This window comes from Lontra canadensis, unplaced genomic scaffold, assembly GCF_010015895.1.
Source record: "Lontra canadensis isolate GAN:19392208 unplaced genomic scaffold, GSC_riverotter_1.0 scaffold5, whole genome shotgun sequence".
Lineage (NCBI taxonomy): Eukaryota > Metazoa > Chordata > Mammalia > Carnivora > Mustelidae > Lontra > Lontra canadensis.
In genome coordinates this window covers 15,807,294-15,816,731 of record NW_022630999.1, presented here as the reverse complement: position 1 = coordinate 15,816,731, position 9,438 = coordinate 15,807,294, and positions in this window count along the sequence as shown.

Genomic DNA, 9,438 nt, shown 5'->3' with positions numbered 1-9,438 from the left:
CTGCCTCTCTGCCTACTTTGTGATCTCTCTCTGTCAAATAAATAAATAAAATCTAAAAAAAAAAGAGTTAGACGCTTAACTGACCCAGCCACCCAGGCACCACGCAATGAGCATATATTTTATTAAAAATTAAATAATAAGCCTTGCTCATTGATAATGACTCAATAAAAGTTGCCTGCTGGTTTACTCTCATGAAACCTTTCCTGCTCTAACACTTACCTTGCTTCAGGTCCTACAAATAAGCTGCTGGTGACAGAAAAGGTGTTAATTGTCTTCAGAACAACTTCCTTTGATTAACCTCTTCACTTGCTCTGCTGCCCAACCTTCCAGGGGGGAGAAATCCCATAGCATGATTATTCTAAAATGATATGTATTATTCTAAAATGATATGTATTTAAAAAAAAAAAAAGCACAAAAGAGTATTTTAGTGAAAAGTGAGCCTCATTCTGTCTCTGATATCCTGACTACCCAGCTCCTTGCCAGTTTCTCACGTATCTTTCCCCAGATATTGAATGTATATACTAGCATATACATGTATATATTCTGTTCTTTAAACAGCAAATGCTCTCCATAATGTCTATATACACAAACAAGTATGTTCATATGGAAAACACTTCTTGATTTCTTGTAGTCAGAACCTACTTAGTTCCAAGGTTGCATTTCTCGTCTTCTTTTTTTTTTTTTTTAAGATTTTATTTATTCATTTGACAGAGAGAGAAATCACAAGTAGGCAGAGAGGCAGAGAGAGAGAAGGGGGGAAGCAGGCTCCCTGATGAGCAGAGAGCCCTATATGGGACTCGATCCCAGGACCCTGAGATCATGACCTGAACCGAAGGCAGAGGCTTAACCCACTGAGCCACCCAGGCGCCCCGCATTTCTCTTCTTGAGAAACCAAAATTCCCCAGCTGAGGCAATCCATCCATCCATCCATCCATCCACGCACTAACATCCTCTAACAAGTATTTGGTGAGCACTCGCTTGTGCCAGACACTAAGCTAGAAGCTGGATATAAAGCAGAGAAAACATAAAGTCTTCGCTCTCACCCAGCTGACCTTCTAGTGGGGAAGAAACAAATTAAGAAGAAAACACATAAGTGAAGAAAACGAACACATTAGAGATATTAGGATGTGCCTTGAAGATCCTCATTCTCGGTTAGGAGAGGGGGTGAGGGAGGAGAGGTGGGAAGAAGAGGGGACGTGGGGAGAGAGCTTATTTTAGATGGAGTGGCCAAGGAAGATCTCCCTCAGGAGGTGACATTTAAGCTAAGAACTGAATGACAAGTAGGAGCAAATGTTACTAGTTTCCTTGCTCTGGTGATGTTCCAATGAGAGATTCCACAGGCGGAATTTCAATCTGATCCAAGTGGTGAACAGGGTGGATTCTTAAGTCCTGGAAATGAGGGTTGGAATCCCAGTTCTGCTGGGTGAGCCTTGGGGAAATGATTTAAGCTCTCTGCTACCTCAGTTTCTTCATCGGTAATGTGAGGTTATATAAAAATAGCGCAAACCTCATAGAATCACAGTGAGGATTAAGTGGGTTGGGCCATGTGGGTTTCTCAGGTGGGCACAAAGAAAGTGATCCAAAAAATGAGAATATTAAGACAATATGATAATGTTAGGCAAAGAGTCCTTAGGTGAAAAGCCAAATGTACCATGGATAAAAGAAAAAAAAATGATAGATGTTTTCATCAGAATAGAAAGGAAATTAAGAGGTACAAATGTCTAGTTATAAAATAAATGAGTCAAGAGGATAAAAAGTATAGCCTAGGGAATATAGCCAATAATACTGTAATAATGCCATATGGTGGCTACAGCAAATGTTGAGTATTGGATAGAGTTCTTGAATCACGACGTTCTACACCTGAAGTTAAAAAGCAATGTACGTGAACTATACTTCATTTTTTTTTTTTTTTAATTCGAGAAGTTTTCTCTGTGAGAGACACTGTTAAGAGAATGAACAGACAAGTTACAGTCTGGGAGAAAACATTTGTAAATCACCTATCTGACAGAAGGCTTATATTCAGACTATAAAAAGAACTCTCAAAACTCAACAGTATGAAAACAAACAGCCAAGTTAAGAAGTAGACCAAAGACTTGACCGGATACTTCACTGAAGAGGATACATGATGGCACATAAGCACGTGAGAAGATACAATGCCGATGTTAGCTAGCAGAGAATGTAAAATAAAACCATGCTGAGACACCACCACACGCTTATTAGAATGGTCTAAAAAAAACCTGACAAAACCAAGTGCTGACAAGATTCGGAGAAACTGCAATCCTCACATATTGCTGGCAGGAATGCCGAGTGGTACAGGCACTCCAGAAAACAGTCTGGCAGTTTCTTATAAAGCTAAGCCTAAAAAGGGGGGAAAAAGAAAAAAAGCTGAGCCTACACTTGATATATGACTCAGCGACCCCATTCCTAGGTGACTACCCTAGAGAAATGAAAACTTCATTCATACAAAAACTGCACACAAATGTGGGTAGCAGCCCTATTTATAATCGCCCCAAACTAGAGGCAATCCAGATGTCCTTCAAGGGGTGAACAGGTAAACAAACCGCATAAGTCCATTCTACTAGAAAGCTGCTCAGGGGGCGCCTGGGTGGCTCAGTGGGTTAAAGCCTCTGCCTTCGGTTCAGGTCATGATCCCAGGGTCCTGGGATCAAGCCCCGCATCGGGCTCTTTGCTCAGCAGGGAGCCTGCTTCCTCCTCTCTCTCTCTGCCTGCTTCTCTGCCTGCTTGTGATCTCCGTCTGTCAAATAAATAAATAAAATCTTTTAAAAAAAAAAGAAAGAGGGCGCCTGGGTGGCTCAGTGGGTTAAGCCTCTGCCTTCGGCTCAGGTCACCATCTCAGGGTCCTGGGATCGAGCCCCACATCGGACTGTCTGCTCAGTGGGGGGCCCCCTTCCCGCCCCCCCCCCCGCCGCCTGCCTCTCTGCCTACTTGTGATCTCTGTCTGTCAAATAAATAAATAAAATCTTAACAAAAAGAAAGAAAGAAAGAAAGCTGCTCAGAAGAAAAGAAAAAGGTGCAAAGGATCGATAACACGCAACCGTGTGAATGGGAGATAAGCTCACCTCAACAGGTCCCATGTTATGTGACCCCACGTCGGGTGCCATTCTTGAAAAGACAAAACTGGTGTGATGGTGTGATGGAGAGCAGATCAGTGGTTCTGGGGTTGGGGGTAGGGGGTTGGGGGAGAGTAGGTCTGCAGAGGGTCAGCTTCATGTGGGTTTGGGGCTCATGGAATGGATTTGTATGCTGATTGCCGTAGTGGTTACACCAATCTACATGTATGTTAAAAATTCATAGAAATGTACCCCAAGAGTCAATTTGCCTTCATGTGAATTTAAAAAATAACAAAAAATAAATCGTGATCCATGATATTGTCATTCTAACTCAGCCACTCACTTCCGGTCCCTCCTCACTCTTTTTTCCTCATTCTCTGCAACCAGAAACTTCTTAAAGAGGAGGCACCTTCCACCCAGTAAATACCTGAAGCCTTCCTTAATAACCGGGCTTTGTTGTTCTATACACAAGGTAACACATTTCTGTTGGGAAGGGAGGGAGACAGGAAGAATTCAATCATTACAGAAATATGTGTAGAAGCAAAAGCCCTCAGGAATCCCACCTTCCAGAATTAACCACTGACAGAAGCTTCCACCAGAACCATTTCAAAGCAATTTCATACAGTTGTTTCCTCACAAGGTTCAGAACCCATATGGTGGGATTTACTCTGATTGATCGTTCAAGGAAAACAAGGAGGGCCCTAAGGAGAATGACCTTGAAAGGTTAACATCCGGGAAGCCAGCCCATCCTCACATCAAGTCAAAGCATTTCACAGCCAGACGGAGTGATCTGGCTCATTAAAGTTCCTCCGGGCCCTTCAGGTCCCTCGCTGACACCACCCCCAAGGAGGCTGCGCGTCATGGTGGCCTCTTCCCCACAGCCCACTCTGCACCGGCCGCCACATCCGCTCAGCTACCTGCATTCGCAATCACTGTTTGGGCTCATTCAGTCAACACTCAATAAATCATTCATTCGTCTGTTCCTTGCTTCCTTACTGAGAAACACTTACTGAGCACCTCACCTGTGCCAGGCACTGAGCCCAGCTGTGGAAATACCTTGGTGAGCAAGACCCACAGAGTTCCTGCCCTCCCGGAGCTTCCATTCTTATCAGAGAAGGTAACTAACCGGAGATGATTCTATGGCCTATTCAACAGCAACTGTGCTGAAGCCTAGTCCACAGAGGTGCTTGGTGTGGGGAGAACAAGGCTGGCCAGGCCAGCTGCCCTGGGGGAGGGGATGAAGCTGTGGCGGCAGGTGAGCAGGACTTGGCCAGGGTCAGAGGGGAGGGAAGCGCATTTCAGGCAGAGGGAATGGCATCAGGGTGGCTCATGGGTATTGTGGAGACTGGAGGTGCTGGGGTCACAGCAGTGGACAGGACACGATGACAGGTCTCCAAGAAAATGTTTCAGTCTAACTTTTGCCGCTGGCTTTGTGGCCTCCTTTCCCCTCTCCCTGCACGCGAAACAGAACACTTCCTGGAGAGCTCAGGGTGTGAGATCGGAAGTGAGATCAATGGAAACCCACGAAACCTGGGCTCCTATGAGCTCACTATATGTGTGAAAACGGGCAACAACTTAAACTGTCTACGTCTCATTTTTCCCACCTGTCGAATGGGTGTGAAATGACAACATATGAGGGTTTGTTTTTTTTTAAGATTTTATTTATTTATTTGACAGAGATCACAAGTAGGCAGAGAGGCAGGCAGGGGTCGGGGTGGGGGAGCAGGCTCCCCACTGAGCAGAGAGCCCGATGCGGGGCTCGATCCCAGGACCCGAGATCATGACCTGAACTGAAGGCAGAGGTTTAACCCACTGAGCCACCCAGGTGCTCACATATGAAGGTTTTGTGAGATAATGCACACAAAGTCATGATCGCAACTCGTGGGACTTTGGCGGTGTTGGCTCATGGTAGCTTGTTGTGATTAATATTATTAGGGACACCAGGGCACCTGACCCTGGAGGTGCCATCTCTCTATAATTAAATATGGAGTTCACACAGACCCAGGGAGGGTCTTCCAGCCTCGGGATTCCTGTGGGCAAAAATCCAGGCTACTCAGATGGAATGACATTCCTTGAATACATAAAGCTTGTTTTGGGAGTGGACTTAACATTTGTCAGTGACACAGGCTAGAGGGTAGAGGATGGCTAAGACCCACTGAGGCTCCTTCGCTGACAGATCGGTGCTGCTGGTTGGCCTCAGCCCACTCCCATCCCGCCTCCTGCCCCAAAGCAGGACTCCCATCCAAAGGATTCCAACTATGCCGTCAGTAATGAGAACCCTACAAAGTCCTCTCTGGGCTGAGGAGTCACGGGTTTTGCCTTCCCAGAAAAGCACCTTTGCTTCAGTGGGAGTATGCCTTTGGACTGATAAAGACTCGCCCTGTCCTGTTATGGGTAGGAATATTGCAAGGGGGTGAAGCTATTTTTTGCCACATGTTCTATCTCTCCGGCAGGCACAGGGACATTACTTGGGATCAAATAGCCCCAGCCATAGAAGGTCACGGAGCTGAAGGCTAGAAGGCCTGGCTCTCAAAGGGCCAGCTTGGGGGTGGGCGGGATTACTGGCATCACCGGATGGGGTTCTTAGGACCTTTAGCTGTCTTCCCTTCCATCCCCTGGCCCAGCCCCAGCCCACTGTCCACAGGGCTCCTGTTGAACCTATTCCCTGGGCCCAGAGTCTGGTGGCAACTGTTTATTTTTAGCCTATGATTCCCCAAGAATGCGGGTGGGCCTCTCTGAAGCAGGGGGAGGGAGGAGGGAGGAGGGAGGAGGAAGAGGAACTTCAGGGCCTGGAGGGCCAGGGAGGACACGGACCAGCCCAGGCCCTTAACTCAGCCCTGTGACAGCCTCCTGTAGGGACCAGGCCAAGTCCTCTCCTTTCTTGGGCCAGCCCATCTCAGGACCAGCTTGGTCCTATGTCCCTATGTTCCCCTTTTCTTCTTTCCTGAGGACCCCAGAAACCCTCTGTTTTCTACCCCCTCCCTGTACTTTTGGTCCTTTGAGGTTCTCATACTCAGCCACAGTGGGTGTGGAACAGGACTTGTCAACAACCCCTCCCTTGGGCCTGCCTGGCACAGAGTAGGTGCCTAATAAATACGTATAGACTGAAGGATGGGTCTTACTGCTCTTTCCCATAGGCAAGAGGCCTGAATAATGTAAGAACTAATAAAAGGGGAAGTTATGGTGGTTCGGAAACTTACAAAACCCTTAAGTCATTGTCCCTGGTTGCTACTTCCTGTCTTTTTTCTGAGAAGTTCCCTGGAACCCCTGGGCCTCAACTTTGCCTCTGTGATCCAGGGGGAGAGTCATCCACCCCGTCTTTTTCAATTCCACCTCCAGATTTCCCTTGACCCTTCTTTCCTGGATACCGAGGCCCTGCCCCACAGAGAGTCTGGCAAAGGTGGAAACCATCTGGCTGAGCTAGTCCCAGTCTGGCCCCACCACATACTTGCTGGGATCCAGGGCAAGGTGCTCTGCCCCCGTAAGAGGTTGTCCAGCTGTCAGTGGGCTTGTTGGCATGACTGACGGGTCTAGAAGTCAAATGGCTGGCACACAGTAGGTGCTTACTCACTGTCATTTTATCATCATCAAAGAAAGGATGCGAAAAACCAAGCCTTCTTTTTCAACATCTTCTTCTTTCATGTTCACCCTAATCATTCTTATATTTATAGGATGCTTTAATATTTTATAAAGCACTTTCACATCCATTAGCTCCTCTGATCCCCACACAACCCCCTTAGAAGGGCCAAGTCATTCTTGTATGAGTATTATTCCCATTATACAGATCAGGATACTCATGCTCCAGAAAAACACAGACGGGTCTTGCTTGCCATTGTGTGGTCAGCGCCTGACCCAAGGCCTGGCCCCAAGAAGGCACTCAAAACAAAACAATGCAAAACCCTTTGGAAAAAATGACCTAGACAGTGTAATCCTACGTAGGACGCCATTAGCCTTTTCCTCACCCGTAGAGTGGGGATTGAGGTCGTAGGATGTACACAAGACGTTCAAATTCTAGAATTCATTTTCACGGTAGGGCTTGGCCTTTTGAATGGGCAGAACAGGAGGGAGGCATGGGCACAAGCCCTTTCCCCTTCTCCTAGAAGAGAGCCAAAAGCTAGTCGTTTCTGGAGAATAACTAAGAAGTATCTCTAACAGGAACATGGATAGAGCTCATACCTAGAAGATCCCAGGCCAGACGCTCAATATCCTCACATCCTGGGACTTTGGTTTCTCCTGATTTGCCCAGCTGGAAGCTGAATTTTAGAGAGGAGACAGGCCTGTGTGCATGGGTAGTCGTGGGAAACAAATCCCAGAGGAAGTGGGAGGTCTTCCAGTGTAGAAATGAGAATTTCCTCTACTATTGACACCATGGGGAAAGCATTCTGCTGCGTTTGGAAGAGATGGGGTTGGGACGGATGAAAATGAAAAGGGAAACCAAAACACGTACCATCCCTTTTTAGGTCAAAAATCATTTTATTAATTGAGGGACATAAAAATGTATTATGTACAAGCTGATTTCACCACAAATGATCGCAATCAGCATATTGCATTTCAAAGCATAATCCTTGTTGTCAGGCAATAATTATAAATCTGTGATTTACTTTTAGTTCATTGAATTTTTTTTGAAAACAGAGCTGTAGCTGCTAAGGTCCCGGGAATCTCTTCAGCTTGCCGGCTGTGGAGAAGCAGAAATCACCCTCACTGACTTTAAGAAAGCCTCAGATGCTTTGGGAGCTTGGGGTTAATAAAGAGACACCACGCGTCTTTTAAGAAAGTTGCCAAGACTGTAGGAAAAAGTCCAACTCACTGATGACAACATTTGTCCCTTGAAACTTAGCTCATCGTTGTAAGAGTAGGTTTTATTTTCTAGTGAATGTTAATAACAGGTGTTTTTTTCCCCTCAGAACAACTTAACGGTGCTTTGGGTTCTTGGAACTGGGCTCACTCTATCCCAGAAAGGGAACTGGGGAGCTGATTATTAAAGCTGACATGTACTGAGTATCTACCATGCGAGAGCTAGCCATTATTCTTAAAGCTTCACACTCATTCATTTAATCCCAATAACAGCCCGCATGTTATAGGTACTATTATTATCGCCATTTCACAGATGAGAAAACCCAAGTTTAGGAAGCGAAGTGACTTGTCTAAGGTCCCATGGCTACCAAGTGGCAGAACCAGGATTTGAACATAGCTTAAAGCAAAGCGATGGGTGGTTTGGTATGAAAATGAGGCTCCAGTGAGCCCGCGTTTAGCCTGCGTTTAGTCAACTTACCTACTCCAAGTGAAACAGGGCAAACTCCCCCTCTCCAGCCCCATGATCCCCTGGAACCACTCAGAACCCTCTTCATCCCAGATCCCAATATAACAGGAACACTTTTGTGACTTAAGTGGTTAATAAAAACACACACACCAAGGCTCCTAAAACACTGTTCTGGATTCTGAACTTAGAGCACCTGCAAATTCTTTATTTTTTTTTTAAAGATTTTACTTATTTATTTGACAGAGAGAGAGAAATCACAAGTAGGCAGAGAGGCAGGCAGAGAGAGAGGGGGAAGCAGGCTCCCCTCTGAGCAGAGAGCCCGATACGGGGCTTGATCCCAGGACACTGAGATCATGACCTTCACCGAAGGCAGAGGCTTAACCCACTGAGCCACCCAGGCTCCCCTGCAAATTCTTTAAATTTTCATTTTATCTATTTTGATTTTTTATATTTATTTATTTAATTTTTTTTAGTAATCCCTACACCCAGTGTGGGGCTCGAACTCACAACTCTGAGATCAAAAGTCAAATGCTCTTCCAACTGAGCCTGCCAGGTGCCCCTAAATTTTCATTTTTTTAAAAAATTCTTTCTTCAGTTCCTTTTATAGATAATGAGGTCACTGGGGTAAGAAACAACCAAGTCCTAATCCCCTCCCAGCTCTGTATTTCTCAGGATACTCTAACTAGTCTACATGGGACACTGTGCGGAAGCAGCAAAAGACCATGTTTCCGGTGCCTCCCATTTACTTTGACACATATGGAGTGTTAGACCCTGAAAGGGGCTGGGAACTCGGGACCTTGGGAACTCTGGTGAGAACAGGGCTCTGTCCTTTTTCTGCTTACCTCCCAGTGGGTGATGAGAATGAACCAGGAAATGCAGAGAAGAATTCAGTTATGGGGACTGTGTAAGTGCTCAGAGGGAAACCCTACACTTTGGTCTGGCAAGGTCAGCGGCCTGTCCAGCTCCTGGTCATTGGGGCTCAGGGAGTGGGCAGACACACACCCACCACCACCAAGACTGAAAGTCTATAAGAGGAAGCCCCCAGGCCAGGGGCATGGAGTGCTGAGTCTTGCAACCCTGGCGATCCCCCAGCCACAGAGACACCAC